Genomic DNA, 19,106 nt, shown 5'->3' on the forward strand with positions numbered 1-19,106 from the left:
GGTTTCTCAAACTGATCCTCCCATGCAAATTTTCTTCTCTGAATCCTCTTTTTTTTTTCATTCACCTTCCATTCTGCTTTTCTGCTAAGCAACCCACCACAGTGACCCCAACATCCTCAGTAGTATTAGCTCTTTAAAAAATAACGACTGTCCTATTAATTGGAATTCTGATCTCAACGAACATACAGGATCAGTTTGATAAGGCATGAAGCTAGAGTCTTGCAGAGTGTCACCATGAAAATGACAGAGAGGCACCTGTTAGTGCCCCAGGAGGGAAGTGCTGACTACCACAGTGTTGCCCTAATCCCTCCTCTCAAGGAGCAGCACAAACCGAGTCACAGCCATTAAAGAACAAAGAACTGTGAGAGAAAAGCAAGCTGAGAGAGAGGAAAACAATGCTGTCCACTTTAATACACAGGAGGGCTTCTTCAAGAACATTTGAGTAGCATGGAAGTTTGACCCTCAAACAGTTGCCTAGGTCAGCAGAACCTGAGGCAGTCCCTGGGGTGAGGACTGGTCAGGTAAGTTAAAGCCGCCTTCAGGGCACTTTCAACTTAGGCAACAATTTCCTCAAAACTAAGGATAAGAAAGCAACACTATTTAAGTTCAACTTTCTCCACTTTTTCTTTTTTTTCTTGTTTCCTTTGTTCCTGGGATTCCAGTATATCCAAGAGTAACTTCTAATGGCTGGGAAACTTCTTTATAAAGATGCTGCCTCTTAGTCTGATCGGGACTTAACTTTTTACCAATCTTAACTCATTTTCTAGGCTCCAGGCATGACTGCTCAGAATTTTTTTAAAAGACATTTTTACTTCCAATCCTCTAAGTTCTAGATTCCCTTTCAGTATGAATTCCCCAGACCTTTTCTTAGTTACTATCCAGGTAGGTGTTGGAGCAGTTGCTATTTCTTGTTAAAATTTTGTTTCCCAGCTCTCAACTCACTTCATGCTGGTTTTCTTCCTTATATCCCTGAAACTGCCTTATGTCTTTTTGCGCTGAACTCAATCCTGGCTCAAGAAATTCAGAACAGGTTTTCTTTTTTCCAGACAGAAACTGTTCTATTTTTATTGATTGTCAAACTAAGATATTTATGGAAATACTCTTTATTTCATATATATATTATATACGTATGTGTGTACATATTCATATATGTATATGTATATATTGGTCTCATGTTCCCATCATTGAAGAAAAAAAGTACTCTGGTTTTACTTCTACTATGATTAACAAGGTAATCAGAATTTTGCTTTGAATAAGATTTAGTGATCTTAATATACTCACTGGATTTCTGCTGAATTTAAAAGTCATTAGTCATTTTTTTTTCCTTAGAAATTCTCCACTTTTTGGCTTTTATGACACTGACATTTGTTGATTCTTCTCATAATCCTCTGGCTATTTTCTTGTCTCTGATGGCTTCTTTCTTAATGCAAAGCATTTCACAGTTCTGTCCTTGGAGCCCTGCGCTTCTTACTTGACACAACAGAATAATGTATTCTGCAGCGTTCAGACAAAAACTGCTTCTTGGTCAGTTACCCATGAAAATCTCCTAAGAAGGTACCACACTGGAAACCAGTATAGCATATATTATCTTTTCCTCCAATATTGAAACGCCACTTCCTACGGAGGTTCAGATGAAGTATGATTTGCCCTTAAGGGCTGTGCTATATGACAAGTAAGTAACTTTAAAGATGAGTATACTTTTTAACAAAGCAGGATATCTATCACAGGACAGGAATATGGGGATTGAGACTGAAGGAGGGTATATTTCTTTTGGAATGGCAGGTGGAGTTGCTGCACTTATTAAATTGGGATATTTTTCTTTCTGTTGTGCAAAGCATGTGAGGTTGAATTTGAACTAGTGCAATGGGTGCACGATCAGGTTTTGTTATTATCCTAGGGTGATCCTATCTGTGCTTGCCATTTCATGTCTATCTTGTATCTATATGTGTGGAAGCTGCTAGTATTTTTTTTTAAAGATTTTATTTATTTATTCATAGAGATGCAGAGAGAGAGAGAGAGAGGCAGAGAGCCCGACGTGGGACTCGATCCAGGGTCTCCAGGATCACGCCCTGGGCTGCAGGCAGCGCTAAACCGCTGCGCCACCGGGGCTGCCCTGCTAGTATTAATATTAGTAATAATTTAATTTTACCTTCCTGACTTAATGTGGTAGGTCCCAAGGCCACAGAAACATGGGAAACAGGGCTAACTACTTCTTGATACATGCAATTTTTCCATTCATTCAACAATTATCCATGCAACTCACTGTATGATGGGCTCTATGCTGGGTATTGATGATACTAGGGCAAACTAGCAAAACAATTCCTACTTAATAGACCATTATACCTTATTAAAAGTGGTGAGTGCATTCATTCATTCTTAGAGAATTTATCAAATTCTTAGAGAATTTATTAAAAATTTACTATGTATTAGGTACTGTGTAGCACCCTGACAATAAAAAGAAGCATAGTTCCTGATTTCTGGGAGCTCCTAATTTAGGGTTCATACAGAAAATGCAAGAAATGGACACACAGAATGGTCATTATAATACAGTAGAGCTATGCAGATAAGCAGTATTAGAGAAGAAGGACAATATTATTGCAATAAACTAATCTGTATCAGGGAGAAGTAAAAAGAAATCTTGACCTAAGATTTCTCTCTCTTACGTGTGTAATTTAGCCATTGATATCATTGCTTTGTTCTTTCGGGACTGACCACTTCTAAAAGAAAACCACTGCAGAGGATTCTATGGTTGGTAGATGACTTTCTACAAAAGGTAATACTAGGGGATCCCTGGGTGGCGCAGCGGTTTGGCGCCTGCCTTTGGCCCAGGGCGCAATCCTGGAGACCCGGGATCGAATCCCACGTCAGGCTCCCGGTGCATGGAGCCTGCTTCTCCCTCTGCCTGTGTCTCTGCCTCTCTCTCTCTCCCTCTGTGACTGTCATAAATAAATAAAAAAAAATATTTAAAAAAAAAAAGGTAATACTTAGTTTGGGGCTTGAATGCCATTGTTATTAATAAATAAATAAATAAACAAATATTTATTTATTTATTTATAGATTTTATTTATTTATTTATAGATTTTATTTATTTATTCATGAGAGACGCACAGAGAAAGGCAGAGACACAGGCAGAGGGAGAAGCCAACTTCCGTGCGGAGAACCCAATGCAGAACTCAATTCCAGGACCCCGGGATCAGGCCCTGAGCTGAAGGCAGATCTCAACGACTGAGCCACCCAGGTGCCCCTACCATTGTTATTTTAAATATGGGGGCATGGTTAGGGACAGTGGGCACTGTAGCCTAGAAGACCACTGTAAGCCAAAACATAAAGTATAAATCATAAGCCATAACATAAAGCTAAGTAACATGAGGCAACATAGGTTAATGACAATTAATAAGTAATTGTGGCTTTCCTAACTACACGGAGGTTATGTGTAAGAAGGCAAGGTAAACACAAGGTGAGCTGATTGAGGTAAGGATGGCATATGGATGACTTACAGAGTAGGCTAAGTAGAAATATATGTACTTGGTGCGATATCCATCTTTCCATCCAATCCATTGCTTCATCCCATTAGTTTTTATTAAGCATTTATATTGTACTTATAGTGCTGGGTTCTGAAAATATGTTAAATAAGAAGGAAAGAATGAATGAAAGAAAGAAAGCAAGACACAATTTACCTCCAAGTGTACAGTTTAATTTAAAAATGGATAAGCAAAGTAAGAAATATAATCTCAGATATGATATAGCATGAAAATATATGGAGAAAAAAATTCTGGAATCTGCCTGGAGGAGTCAAGGAAACCTGTATCCATTTGGTTACCTCGAATCATATAATGAATGAGGGGTAAGATGATAAGTTTGAGGACACTGTGGCCAGAAACAACAAAGCCTGAAAGCTATAACAGATAGTGGCTTTCCCAGAGAAACTGTGTGTCATTCTAAAATGCTTCAATTTAAAATGTTTTTCTTCTTGGAAAAGGAAAGGAATCAGTGCTGGTGGGACGTGAAAATGATCAGGGGCTGTTGAGATTTATCCTTCAGCTTTGTCATGCTTTGGAAGGGATTCACGTGGTGGATGACTATACTCAAATCTGTACTTTATAGATTTAACTATAGACAAAATGTGGATGGTATATTGTAGTGGTAACGCTAGAAATGAAGCCTGTCTGCAGGAGGACTAGTTAAGAGGCTCTGTACCAAGTGTGGTAGTAGAAATGGACATGTAAGAGACATAAAGTAAGTAACCAGACTTAAAGACAGAACATATAGCTAGGATGAGGAAGTAGAGGGCACACAAGAAACTCACGTAGTTTCTGTTATAGGTAACTAAGTAGATAGTGGCATCATTAGTTAGCCTAACTGGTGAGTTAGGCAGGGTATATCAGGGACTCCAAAGCTATGAAATTACAGGATATCTCTTCCCCATAAACATATTTGGTGTGTGTTGATGGGCATAGGGCTATTTTCCTGACTGGAGAGACAAGATCTGAAGCTGCATCTTTCAGAGAATAAGTTAGGGACAGTGAAGAAGCCCACAAAGCTGAGACCATGGGAAGAGATTGAAAGTGTTTATGACTATATTCTCTGTGCCTATTGTAAATTCAAGAAGAACTAGAAGAGCAATAGTGAGAAAAGATTACACTCCAGATTTGGAAAAACCACTCTTATATGTAGAAGTAGATAAACAATAGGTCTTTATAATTTTTTTAAAAGATTTATATATATATCATATTTATATCTATTATATATATATATATATATATAGAGAGAGAGAGAGAGAGAGAGAGAGAGAGCGAGCGCACACTCGAGCATGAGTAGAAGGAGAGGCAGAGGGAGAAAATCCCAAGCAGCTGCACTGAGCCCAGAGCTGAATGCTGGGCTTTATTTCAGGACCCATGAGATCATGACTTGAGCTGAAATCACTAGTTAGATGCTCAACAAACTGAGCCACCCATGTACTCTGGTTTTTACATATTTTATAAGCATGAATTTTTCAAAGTATTTGTTGATATTTAGAATATGTGAATTTTTAATTATTCCATTTTACAAAGAGCAACTGCTTTTTTCCAAATGTGGCATTGTAACAAGAATTTTCTTTCATCTTCTAAAGGATATTCTGAAATATTCCATATGATTTGATTTCATAGGGAAATTTCAAAAATAGGTAAAAAATATGGGATGTGGTACACAAAAATAATTCATTCCAGTATATTTAAAGAAAAAAAACTCTCACTAATCACCATTATTTATCTTCTGCTAATAAGAAGTCAAACATGGAGAAATGCTTTGAATTTAATATGCATTTACATTGCAAAAAGAATTCGAGCTTGTTTTTATTTGAAATGTAGAAATGTGTTTTTGTCTTTGTAGAATGAGTTATGTACTTTTTTGATGTTTTCAAGATTTTGTTAAAACATGAAGCAACAACAATCATCAATCCAATTAGAGGAAAGACTTCCCAATGAACATCTGTTGGTTTTGCCAGTCAGTATCCATACAACCTTTTTTGGTAAAAATTTTCTTTGGGAAACTTCCTGTTCTTTTACTCTCAACAGTAAGATTGAACAGTAATAAGCCACATCTTGCTCTAAGGATGCGTCCTGTTTGGAATAATGCAATCAGCAGAGCCCATCTAGAGCCCTTACTACAATGATCAATCAGGTCAGGTTTGGGCACATAATCCAAGAATTAGAAGAAGTCACTTTAAAAGAAAGTCCTCTTCTTTCTCTTAAGGGCTCTAAGTGAGGTGACTCTAACTCTTCCTTTTGATGGTAAAGTAGGAAGACATGAGGACCAGACTGGTGCATTCATTTTGCTTTGAAAAGAGGGAGACCCTGAAAGTTCTTGGGGGGAATCCCTATGTAGGGCCAGTATAGAGGCTCCCATCAGAAGGCGGAGCAGATAAGCTGGATCTTTGTGACAATGTTCTGTTGCATTTTTCTGTATTTCCTAATATGTTAGCTAATTTAGTTAAGAATCAGCCTTCTATGGGTATTTTATGAGAGTGTCATGGGGCCATCAGTAACTTTCATCTTTAATAATTCCAGATAGTTTATCTACTAATTCAAACATATCACATCCATAATAATCAGATCATTCAAAATTCTGAATATGAAAGATTTATTAGGGATGCCATCTTACTACTATAATTAAGGTTATTAATGGGATTGCTTTATGGGAAATTTAATCAAATTAAGCTATATTCAGTTTCTTTGAATATATAACCAAAGCCAGGAATTATGAAAGCTGATGTATTCTGCTTTAGAAAATTTCCTGTGCCAAATTTTACAGTTTTTCTTACTGTATAGTCATAAGATGTGAAGCAAAAAAGAGTGAATGTCATGACTTTCTATGAAGTCTCTTTATTACTCAAAAGAACAAACTGCAGAACGAATCATTTAGAGTCATATGACAGGAGAACTCAGAAAGGGTCAAGAATTACAGATTGTAATTGAACTTTATATGAATATTCCATCGCATTGGCCTCTAAAATGTTTACATAGAGTGAGCATGAGATTTATCCCAAGTTAGAAAGACACTATGACTCATTTCTGGGGTATCAGAGGCTTCTCTGCATTTAGACCATTGGGTGGCTATGTTGGGGCAGCTCTGCTGGGCAATGTGTTTCAGTCATAGACAACAGAAGAATGGGTGATAAAATCAGAAGGAGAAGTAAGAAACAGAATTTTAAGAAATAAATCATTGACTACCATATACCAGGCACCAAAGATACAAAGTCAATGCCAAAGTCATGGTTCATCTAGAAACTGTACCCAGGCTTATTACCTGAGAACAGTGACTCTTGATCTATCACCCTAACTTCCCCTTTTCATAATAAATGTTTCATAATCTTCTCTTTGCTGTCCTTGAATGAAAATCATAGATAGTATAAACGAACTATACATGTAATTAAAAATCAATATGATGGTCCAACTGTAATATCCAAGAAAATTATATAAGAATAATGTATATATTTTTCAATATGTAAAGACTTAGGCTTCACTGCTCTAGATGATACAGTGAGGTAGTCAGGTGTTACCACTATACATAGAATCATGAATGTAGAAGCTACAAATAGAGAAGGGTAATGATGTGATTTATTGGTAACTGAAATATCAGACTAGTGATGTGCTCTTCAAAACACTGAATAACTCTAGAAAAATTTCAAACCAGACAAAGTTTAATCTTCTCTGGATTTGCATTCTTGGAAAATTTAAGATATTAAATTCAGTATATTTAAAGTTACAAAAATTTTACCTTTATATATGCAATGGAATTAGGTTCTAGATACAGATATTTGTAAAATGATTTTAACTTGATCCATTATTTGTGATTTGTAACAGACACTGGATAAATTATTATTGTGTAAACACATTGTATCCATTCACTGCCAGTAGCACCCCATAATCGTTGTGACAACTCCAAACACCCCTACACATTTCCAAAACTACCCATAGATAGCTGTAGTGTCTCTCTTGATAATCAGCGTTTTACATGTTCATAGTTACCCAAACCATAAATCACAATGAAATGCAAACTCTTCTTAAACTATGTTATGTGCAAGGCCAAATGGGAATGCAGAATGAGGATTTTGCTTGGATAGTTTACAAACATGTAATTGTACATGGATACACTTGTATGTATCCATATAGTATACACTTTGAATTATTTCCATATAAATATACATGTCTTGTCCCTAAAAGAAGTTTTTTTTTCCTTACTCCAAAATAAAATAATCAAATGAGAAGCAAATAGTAAGTACTTAGGTCATATGTGGCATTTCAAAGAAAAATTTTATTTTGAAACTGAAGTGTCTCTTTTCACATGTTTTATATTTGGTGTAGAGCCTGGAGTATGCTTGGATTCAAACATGCAACTACAGGAATGGCTTTTATTTTGGAATTGGGTTGTACAGACCCCATTACTGCCCGTGTGGTATGCCAGCCTGATCAATAGCCTGATGAGGCATGTGTGGCCTGCACTGCCCAGCCCCACTATTTCAACCTAATTAGCAGCTGCTCAAAGATGGGAAACAGGTGCAGATCCAGGGCCAGACCAGGGAAGTCTGCCTGTAATTAACAAGGAAAAAAGGGTCAGATATTGGGAAGAATATCAAATCGGCCCACTGGGGTTAGCATGCTGGCCTCAAAGGCATAGTCACCTGAGATCTTAAGCATGCTAATGTAAATTATGCAAGCTTTCAAACAACGTAGCTGCATAATCAGTTGGCAGAGAGGAAAATGATTTTTTCTTTCTTTCTTTCTTTTTTTTTTTTTTTCAATAGAGTAGGGAAAAAGGGCATCTACAAACTTATTTTTTTTTCTCACCATGTTGTGGACTTTCTCACCATGTAGTGACATTTTCTAAGCAATCATGAGTCTTAAGAAGAAGTTGTACAACTCTTACAGAAATAGGTGAAGTTTGGAGGAAAATCTAATAATCAGATTGTTGATAGAATTATGTACTAACAGATATTTGGAAGCAGACACATTATGCACATGTGGTTATGTTTAATTGATTTCGGTCACTGGCAACGTTTTGAATTACTCCATTAAGTGGGGTCCATTAAGACTAACAAGGACTTGCCAAGGGCCAGGCTAAGTTTGGAGAAAGTGAAAGAGCAAATTTTTGAACAAAATATGAAGGACAAGTTGTGCACCAAGTTCAAATTCTGGCTTTAATAGCCAAGCTTTCAGCACCAAGGCATTCTTTCTATTCCCATAATAGAGCTTATAGTTCACTCTAGGCTGAAAAGACTTTACACCTTGTTCTTTTTAACATCTAGCATTTGTCTCCCAGTAAACTGTCATCTACGTGGTGCTGGATTTCCTAGGTTAGAAGGGAGTTTTATAATTCTGGTTGAGCAATCGGTGGCAGTTCCATTTAACCTAGCCAAATTAACATTATGGTAAAAAACAAAACAAAACAAAAAACAAACCTCAGATACTTACCAAATGTTTATTTCTCGAGCATGTCTTGTGGATTGGCTATGCCTTGGTATTGACATCATTATAAATCTTACATGGGAGGAACAGAGAGGATACAGTAGGGCAGAACCTTGGGAGTGGTTTTCATCCCTTCCACTTACATACCACTTGATTTCCCATAACATCAATGAGGTGGGGTGTATAATCCTCCCTTGAGAAGGGGTGGTAAGTACTTTGGATAATAATAAAATCAACTACGGTGGGTTGAACTAAATCTGTATACATTTTTAGAGAGCTAGTCCTTAACTGGGGTGTGAATACAAGTCCCAATGTGTCTAAAACAGTGTGAATGTTTTAAAATCAGAGTCATACAAATTGATACTAGCTGGCTTATTTTTGTTTTCAAATATGCACTATGTGATAGGCACTTTATAATTTTATTTTTCACCCTTGTTGCAATCTTGGAGTTATCCCCATTTTATTGAAACTGTGGCTCAGAAACTTTCAGTAATTTGCTCAAGTTTGTTCAGCTAAAAAAGTGGTAGCATGGGGATTCCAACCCAGCTCTGTCATAGAATGCACTCTTCTGAATGCACTACACTGCCTTAGAAGCTGTGGCAGCTCTGGCAGGCACCTTATCTCACGGGCTTATAACACAATCTGTTGCATCTGTCACAGTCTGAGTGTAAGATGATTGGGGCATAAGAGGGTGCCTGTGCTGTCTGGAGAGCATCAGGCAGTAGTAACTCTGGGCTCAGTGCAGGGTACTTGAGTACTAAGCACAGAACACACACTTTCAGGACTGAAGTCAAAATGACTGAGGTCTTTCTAGGGTCCTTTTACTTTCTATATTAGGGTTCCTCATATTGCATCTTTTTTTGCACTGGACAGTTTTTTGCTGTGTGTGTGTGTGTGTGTGTGTGTGTGTGTGTATAGGGGAAGCTGTTCTTAGGATCTTTAGAAGCATCTCTGGCCTCTACTCATTAGATGCCAATAAGAACCTTCCCCTAATTGTGAAAACCAACGTCTCCTGACATTGTCAATGTGCAAGTGTACAACACCCCTAGTTATAGGAACCACTGCTTTACATCCAAATGATAAATTTGGTACAGAATTAAAAGTATATTGATAGTTCAATTTTATATGAACTCTAATCCTCTTGTATTGTATGATAATCATCTATTCTTTAAACAACATTAATTGATCACTTATTATATTCAGGTGCTTTGCTAGCTTGGATGGAGGAGGAGGTAGTATGATAATTAGTGAGAACAGTTGGGTCTTCACTAGATGATGTGCTTTGTAATTCTGCATCCATAAAGGAGCTAAGAAAAATAGAGAAAAGTTTAAATTGAAGTTGTTTACATGGGCAAGAAAAGACTGAGGGTTTTTTAATATATCCAAATATTTGATAGGAAAGAATGCAGGAAATAAAATAATATCGTTAACCATCCTCCTCTCTCTCCAGGATCAACTCTGACTATCTATTTTTGAGAGACATATCAGAGCCTAAAATATCTTTAAATAAATCCCCTGCTCTTGAAAGATTCAGGGATTTATGATGCTAAATGTAGAAAGAACCTTAGCCTCATGTAAACCTTGGGGCTGAGACCTGCCAGAGAAGATGGTAAGGTGAATCAAAAAGTCTCTTAATCTTAGGAAGATAATGAAGATGGGAAGGAAGAGAAGGAGAACAAGGAAGAATGCATCCAAGAGCTGAAAACAATGGACTTAGAGCCACAGTCAGTGTGATACAGCAGGACCATTGGCAAATCAGGACAGAGTTGAGGTTCAGACTATGAGACCTCAGGCCAGTTGTGCGTTAGATGTTACATCATCTTTAGAATGGGAAGAAGGATTATTGCCTTCCACATTGGTTGCTGTAAGAATTAAATGCGCCTTATTTCCTTGTAAGGAAGGAAATGTTGACATTTTAACAGGGTCAAATTGGCATGCACATTTAATGTGTTTTGTTAGTCTCCTCCCAATTTTGCCACCGATTGTTATCATGGAAGGCTGGAAGGAAACTAGACTTTCTGACTGGAAAACTGCAGTTTACCTGTAAGTTTTACATACCTGTGTGGAGCTCAGGTCAGGGAGCTTTCGGCTAGATGAGCAGGAGATGGAGTGGGTCCCTATTTAAAAGGCCTACTTTAGCTAAAGAATGAAATGGATGACCAAAAGGGAAGAGGTGTTTTGAAAAAATCAGTTAGCAGAGTTTAAACAAACAAAGGAAAAGCCATTATACAAAATTAGAGCCATTTAGCTTTAGAAGGATGTTTGATTCCTGACTGTGACAAAAAGCCAGGAAGATGGGACAGATTTCTGTTTGAGCGCCCTCCGGTTCTGTTAACGGAATATAAATGGTGGAAGTCAGAACATCACTCTCACTCTCCATCTTTTTCTTGTTGAGTTACATTGGACATTTTACATCTACTGGAATTATAAATGACTTGATAGGACTTGGCTCTCTTAGTTTTTCATCATTTGCTTGTGATAGTATGATAATAATTGTATCTTAGACAGGAATGCTCTGGAACTTGTTTTAGTTGGAGACCAAGGCCCATGAAACATTAAGAACTGTATTTGATTGTATAACCTTGCATGTAGGAGCCACTTAATGAATACTGGTTGATTGAGAGATTGATCCTACAGAAATTGAAGTCCCATATATGGTTAAGGCTGCTCATGTAAGTCTAAAATTCCTGTCGTGATGCTCGTTTTTGTTTAAGTACAAGGCATTATTTTTAACTACAAGACATTCAAATTTAATAGTTGGGTGAGCAAGGAAATAAGCCATTTTATCTCTATTTAACAGATGAAAAAACTTAAGTCTAGACAGTATAGTGTTTTATTTAAAGTCACATGGTTAGTACATTTAAGCCGGGACTCTGTTTCTAGGAAATCATGAATTACCCAACCACAACCACTTTCTCCGCCTTATAGCTAACAAACACCAGGCTAAAACATGTCCTCTGTAGAACTGAAATGGTGTCTGGGTGCCCTACGTCCCAGTGCATATTGTTAATACTGGGGGAAAATGGCTATATCTTATAAACTAGAAGGAAATAGAGTAGCATCATTAGACATTTCAGTCAAGTTCAACAGCTGGCCTCAATCCTTCTTTTAAAATGCAGAGCCTCAAAATAGACAGGCTAAGATTTACAAAAATAGATTTGTCTGTCACTTCTAATTTTACATTTTGCAAACAAGTTGTGCTTCAATGAAAATTTGCAGATAGTTAAGCATCTGGCAAAAGGAAGATTGTCATGATTTTCACGGTTTGGATTCAGACTACAAAGGATAATTGGTAAAGATAATCTTTTGTTTGAATAGTCTAAATGATTTTACTTCACTAACCCTGACAACAGATGGCAAGTATAGTTATTATCAATTCATTTTTATAGGAGGAAGGAGACAGAAGAACCAAAGCACTGAATCCCTCCTCACTGTTGAAGCCATGTAGCATTGTGGAATGAGGTCCAGCCTAGGTTTGCAAGCCTAGCTTTGGCACTAACTGGCTTTGTGAGCTTGGACACATCTCTGAATAGCTGGAACTTCCTGGACTCAGCTGTAATAGGACAGAGTAAATTAGACCTCCCTACTTATAGCATGGTCCACGGACCAGCAACATTAGCCCAGTACCATCTAGCTTATTAGGCTCTCAGGCTTCACTTTAAATGTACGGAATCAGAATACACATTTGAAAGAGATCCCAGGTGATTTCTATGAACATTGCAGTTCCAGAAGCCCTGTGTTTAAGGCCATTCAGGTTTCCTTCTAGTTGAAATATTTGAGTCCAGGAATGGTGGTGACCATCAACAAGCCCTAATACAGTCCTTGGCATAGAGTGCATTATGGGATGAATGAACAAATGAAGAGAAAGGTATTGTCACCCAGTCAAACTTTAAAGACAAGTCATGTTGACCAACAAAACCTTGAAATCTCAGAAAGCTCCTTTGTAAGTTGTACTGATTGTTTCTGCCACATAGAAGCATGAGAACCCTGTATTTTCATATGCATTTCTTATTTTTAAAAAAATGATCTTACTTTCACATTTAAAAAATAGTTGCCACTAACCCCTTTCTGCACTTCCTGATCTAAGTGGTACAAGCACCAAACCAATCTGTCCCTTTCCTTGAAGCTGCTTTCTTTCCCTTTTTCTCTCTCCCTTTTTCAGCCCACCTGCTCAGGCATCACATTACTGCCAGGCCATTTGCACCATCTGCTCATTTAAGTGTCCGTTGATGGGAGGACAGAGGACACCTGGTGACCGTGAAGTCAGCCCAATACACTGAAGGAAATCAGCAAAGTGGTAAAAAGGCACAAAATGAAACAGACCTTGGGAATCCAGAGGGTTGAGTTTCTGAGGAAGGAGGGGACAAGCAAAGCACTTTGAGCTTCCAAAGCCCTGGGCAGTCTTTTAGTTTCCTGACCTTTAGCTCAGTGAGCACTGCCCTGTAAAAGGAGAGACATTCCTAAGGAAGCAGGAACATATTCATTTTCTGCTGAACAGCTGCTTCCTGCAAAGCAAATGGTACATGGTGAGCCTGCTTCGGGTACCTATTGGAGTGAAGATTGTTACGTATCTGAAAGGCCACTTGTGTGTCCAAACTGCTAGCTAGATCATTGCTTCTAATTCTGCAAAGCATCTGTAGTCAACTGTTTATCATTTCCGAAAGCATATTCAGACAGAAAGACCTAGCTATAACCTGCAGAAATATGGCCAGAGGGCTACTCTGGAAGACTGGGCCTCAGAGAACCAGGCAAAGGGCCCCAGGCCAAAGTTAGGACACACAACCCTAGACTTACTCCAGGGAACCTCAGTGGTCAGTTAAATGTCTCCTTCTCAGTCCAGAGTTACTTAAAACCAACTGTCATACACTTAGGTCATGATTTTGATTCTTAACAGAAAGTGACTGTTCTGTTTCTTTTCAGCTGGCAGTATGCAAATTCATTAAAAGCATTAACAGTGGTGGGCATGAGGCTATTTCAGTCTGTGAACCTTAACAGAATCACTTCAGAATTCATTGTAGTTAACCAGAGCCATTTGTACAGAAGGAGTACAGTGACCAAGAGAGTCATTTCTGGAAATAGAATCCTGACTTCATAATTTACTTGTATGACTATGGGTGAATCAATGTTTTCCTTAGTTTTCTTATTTATAAAAGGAGATGATGATAGTAGCCTACCTCACAGGGTTGTTGTAAAGACTACATGTACCATGTAAAGAAATAGAGTCTGGAGTAGAGTTAACTGCTACACAGTTTGCTATTATTCGAGAAGTGAGATTCTTCTGAAACTTGTTTCTCTCTTTTTCTTACCCATAGAAGATAGAAGTTAATTACAGAAAATGTTAGGATCAACATTCTGCATAGATTCCAGGTGATAAACTTCTTCCATCTTTCCACTTCCTGCCAAGCCTTATTTCCCATTATCTTATTATTTGACTCTTAGCTCTGTTGGAGAAAATAAGAAAAAAGAAATCTATCTAATGATTCTTTCCTATAGTATCTTCCTTGTCAGCATCTGCTCCATTACCAGTAAATATTGATGTATTGAAGGTTCCCTCAAGCTTGTTCAAACAGGGAATTAACTTTAATTCTCAGCGATGAGAGAGGGCTTAGTTGGAGCCAAAGTATCTTGCTGCCCTTAAAACTAAGTCCTGGCCCTCACATTGGGTAAGTCAAGAGTCTCAAACTCAAATGCTCACCAGGGCCTGACAGGTGACCTGAAAGAGTAAAGTACTATCAACCTCTCTTCTATTGTTCACTTTTGACAAAGATAGAGTGATAGACATCTATTGCTCTACTTGGAGATAGATAATTGTGTAACACCAGGATCGACAGCCATACACACTAGATCTTAGTTTGGAAAAAATTAACAAGTGGTAAGAGCACTGTGGAGAAATGGCACCCATATGAGTTCAAGAGAGAAGCTCACTCAGTTCATGTGAGCCCCATGTTGCTTGATTTTCTGATCTTTAAAAAGAAGCCTCAAATATGGAATTTTTTTTTTTCAAGTAAAACCTGCAGATTTTTTATCAGTTGAAAATTTCAGATGTCAGAACATGGAGGGGGGCAAATAAAGCATGTTTACCAGTTGAATTTAGTCTATAGGCTTCAATTTTGGGTTAAGTTACATTCACTTATGCCAGCCAGTAAGTTATGAAGAGCCCTCTATTCCAGCCAGTAAGTTATGAAGAACCCTCTATTCCAGCCAGTAAATTACGAAGAACACTGCATGTGCCTTGCAGAGGGCTGGGTGCTATAGGGAGAGAGAAAAATCTTAATCTTGGTCAGGAGATAGGATTCTCATGCATGAGGACTTTTTCACTTTTTATTTTGAAATAATTTCAAATATACAGGAAATTTACACAAGTAGTGCAAAGAGTTTCCATAGATCATTCACCTAGATTCTCTAAGATACAGCTAATGTTTTACCATATTTACTTTCTGATTCCCTTTGTCTAGTTCTTTCTTTATCTCTCTTTCTTCTTTCCTTTTTGAGCTTATCTCTTTCTGTGTGTGTGTGTATGTTTGGTGTGCACATGCATATGTGCATGCATATATGATTTTCCTGAAATATTTGAGAGTAAGTTGAAGAATCAATGTCTTTTTACCATTTGTCCTTCCAAATTATTTAGTGTATTTCCTAAAAGCAAAAATATCTTTGGGCATACTGCACTGTAATAGTCAGAAGAAGAAATTAACATTAATGCAGTTATTATCTGATCTTTAAACATCACTCAAATTTTATGCCCCTATTTCTCAGAAAAAGAAAAAATTTGGGTCCAGAATCCAACAGTGTCCATGTTTCCTCTTCATTGTCTTGTTTGTTAGCTGAGGTGGGGTGGGGAAGCAGTTTCTCTTCTTCTTTCATAAGAAAAGACAAACCTCTTTTGCCTTTTATAACATTAACATTTTAAAAGAGTACAGGCGATTCCTCAATATTTTATTTTATTTTATTTTATTTTATTTTATTTTATTTTATTTTATTTTTTGGATTCCTCAATATTTTAGAAAAGAAAAGATTATCTTTCATGTTGGGCTTGTTTAGTTTTCCTAAAGATTAGATTCAGGTCACGCATTTTTTGTCAGGGATAGCAAGAAATGATGTTGAGTCCTTCTCAATGTGAGAAAGACACAATGGAAGTGTTTGAGGAAGACTGTCCATTTGTTTTGGGAAGTTAATCCGTCTGGATTAACTGTGTAAGTACTTGCCCTGGCATTTTGCTATTGCTTTTGTTATTTCAGCCTTGCTATTAGATGATTCTATTTAAATTCTTTGAGTCTACATAAAGATTTCTCCTCTTCTCCCACTCTGTATTTGTTTTCATGATGAAATATCCAGATTCTTTGGATCCATCTGGTATTGAGATTATGTACAAACCTGTGCAGTTTGATGAATCAATAGCTGAGATGATAGCAAGGTAAAGCAGATAGGACTCACTATTGAATTTGGTAACAGTAGCCTTTCCCACTACTTGGGCCCCCAGAAGCTTTAAATCTGAAGCAAGAAGCAGACTATGGATTAAAATAGAGTATAGAGATGCCTAACTACTTCATCTTCATCTTCACTTTAATAAAAGAAATAATTCCTTGCATTTATACAATTTTGAAAAATTCCCAAAACTTTATCATATTTATTATCTCCTTTTTATAAGAGAAAATAGTATACTGGTGAAGATTTTAAAATATTAGCATGAGATAGTCCTGCACTGGAATCCTAGTTTTGTTCCTTGGGACAGTCATTCTGTGAAATGCTTTATAAAGCCCCCAAATTTGAGCAATACCAGAGAGCAGCACCAAAGCACAGGCTTTTGAACAAACAGGTTCTAGTTGGAGCTTCAGATTTACCATCTAGTATTTGTGGAATCGCAGACAATTTGCTCTCTGGAGCTCAGTTTCCTCATTTGTAAAATGGAAGATGATCTTGCCAGACTCTCACAAGGATTAACAAGATAAACCAAAGAAAAACATTTAACTCAGTGCACTTGGTAGATTGTACAGTCCAATAAATGTGAATTTTCTTCCATATTCCTTTTTATCTAGGCACCTTCAAGGGTGTATTAATTCTCTCCTGTTACAAAGTCCATTGGGAGGAATTTCAGTACCTAATGATACTGAAAAAGATTTGGTAAAACAGAGGCCCAGAATTGTTTTTTTTAAGATTTTATTTATTTATTCATGAGAGACACAAAAAGAGAGAGAGAGAGAGAGGCAGAGACACAGGCAGAGGGACAAGCAGGCTCCATGCAAGGCGCCCAACATGGGACTTGATCCTGGGTCTCCAGGATCAGGCCCTGGGCTGAAGGCGGCGCTAAACTGCTGAGTCACCCGGGCTGCCTGAGGCCCAGAATTTTTAAAAAATTTAACAACGTGGCAAGTTGGACATATACATGCTGAAATCATGAAAGCAAATACTGATGATTGGAAAGTTTTTGTATGAATGATACATTTAACCAAAATGTTTCAGAATCAATTTGGCGGTCATATTTAGGAAGCTTTCTGGATCTTGGTTCTATGCAGAAATTCCCTGTTGGTAATTTAAGCAGTTCATTACATTTGGAACTCAAGAATTACTATGACAAAGTCTTTCATGTATTGAAAGGAGATTATCAAGGACTGAAGGAACATGGTCCTGTGTAGAGGAAATTGTCTCTCTTAAGTTGTTCTGACTCCCCAGTAGGGTGATGGTGTGCATATAAACCTTGAGTTCAAGTTAGTGGCTTACAAATCTCCTTTTATTCACTTCAGATTTATGTAGGCATTGGATAGTATAGTCCAGGGAAAGATGAAACAGTCTTGGGAGTCTCAGTGGTTGAGCGGCAGCCTTTGGCTGAGGTCATGATCCCGGGGTCATGATCTGGGGGGTCCCCTTGATGCAGGGTAGAGCCCTGCATCAAGCTCCTCACCGGGAGTCTGCTTCTCCCTCTGCCTATGTCTCTGCCTCTCTCTGTGTGTCTCTCCTGAATAAATAAATAAAATCTTAAAAAAGAAAGATGAAACAATCTTGAATTTCTATTTTCTAACCTTTATAGGAAGTTACCTCGTTGTTCAGCTATTTCTGCTTTTTTTTTTTTTTCTGTAGTTGTAAGGGAATAAGTCATCAGAAATAGAGTAAGGAGGATGGAAGGTAGAGATTGGAGCACTGAGTGCTCCAATTCAACTTCTCTGTTGAAGAAAGGGAAGCATAATGTCATCATCCATTTTTTTTCTTTTTCAACACTGCTTATATCTGGGATGACCATATGACTGATTATCCAAACTGGGCACTTTTTAGAGAGAAAGAGGGTATTACTAGTAATACAATAATAATATTGAGACAAAACAAGTAAACTGACACTGACCTGGGCAAACTGGGGTTTATGCTCATACTCTCCTTGAGAACTTGAGTCAGGAATTAAAATTACTAGGAAGGTTAGACTTGGGGAGAAAATAACTGCCAATGAGCAGTAATTCATTCCCCTTACCACTACTGTCTCTGTCCAGTGCCCATCTTTTCCAGGCTGGTTAAGGCTCTCCATTGAGGGCATCTCACCATGATTCAGACTTCAACTGACTTTTCTAGAAGAATATATGTGGCTGGTGTCCCCATTCTCATGACCCATTTCACAGAACTAAAGATTTATCTTAGAAACTTCTTCATGATAAGAGGTCTCTGTGGTGATCTTAGCATAGTGGCCTTTTTGGACAAAGCAATTCATTGTCACAAGCGACAGGAGAAATATGGTGCTAAAATATTTGGAAAGTGTTTTTGTTTTAGGGAGAGAGTTTTTATTTATTTATTTTTTAAAAAAGATTTTATTTATTCATGAGAGAGGCAGAGACACAGGCAGAGGGAAAAGCAGGCTCCCCACAGGGAGCCTGATGTACGACTCGATCTCAGGACCCCGGGATCATGCCCTGAGCCAAAGGCAGATGCTCAAGCACCACCCAGGCATCCCAAGGGAGAGGGTTTTGGTTTGTTTGTTGTTTGTTTTACCTTGGAGGCAGAAGCCTTCTTCCCCTTCACTTCACAATCTTGTGTACTTGTGAGGCAAGAGCATTCATAACCTTTTCAAGAGCCTTTACTCAATTGTCCCTCCCCACAGGCAGAGCAGGTAATCTATGTAGGGTGGCTTAGTCATGGAGCACAGGCTTCCCATTCTAAAGAGAAGTACAAATAAGATATTTG

The 19,106-nt window shown here is 37.8% G+C and overlaps 1 long non-coding RNA gene across 2 annotated transcripts in view; it reads right to left on the minus strand.

The window, feature by feature from the left end:
- Nucleotides 1-19,106, minus strand: part of LOC140636317 (uncharacterized) — a 118,527-nt gene that overhangs the window by 8,050 nt on the left and 91,371 nt on the right. The gene's annotated exons all lie outside the window — the stretch shown is intronic.

The sequence above is a fragment of the Canis lupus genome, chromosome 7 (assembly GCF_048164855.1).
Source record: "Canis lupus baileyi chromosome 7, mCanLup2.hap1, whole genome shotgun sequence".
Lineage (NCBI taxonomy): Eukaryota > Metazoa > Chordata > Mammalia > Carnivora > Canidae > Canis > Canis lupus.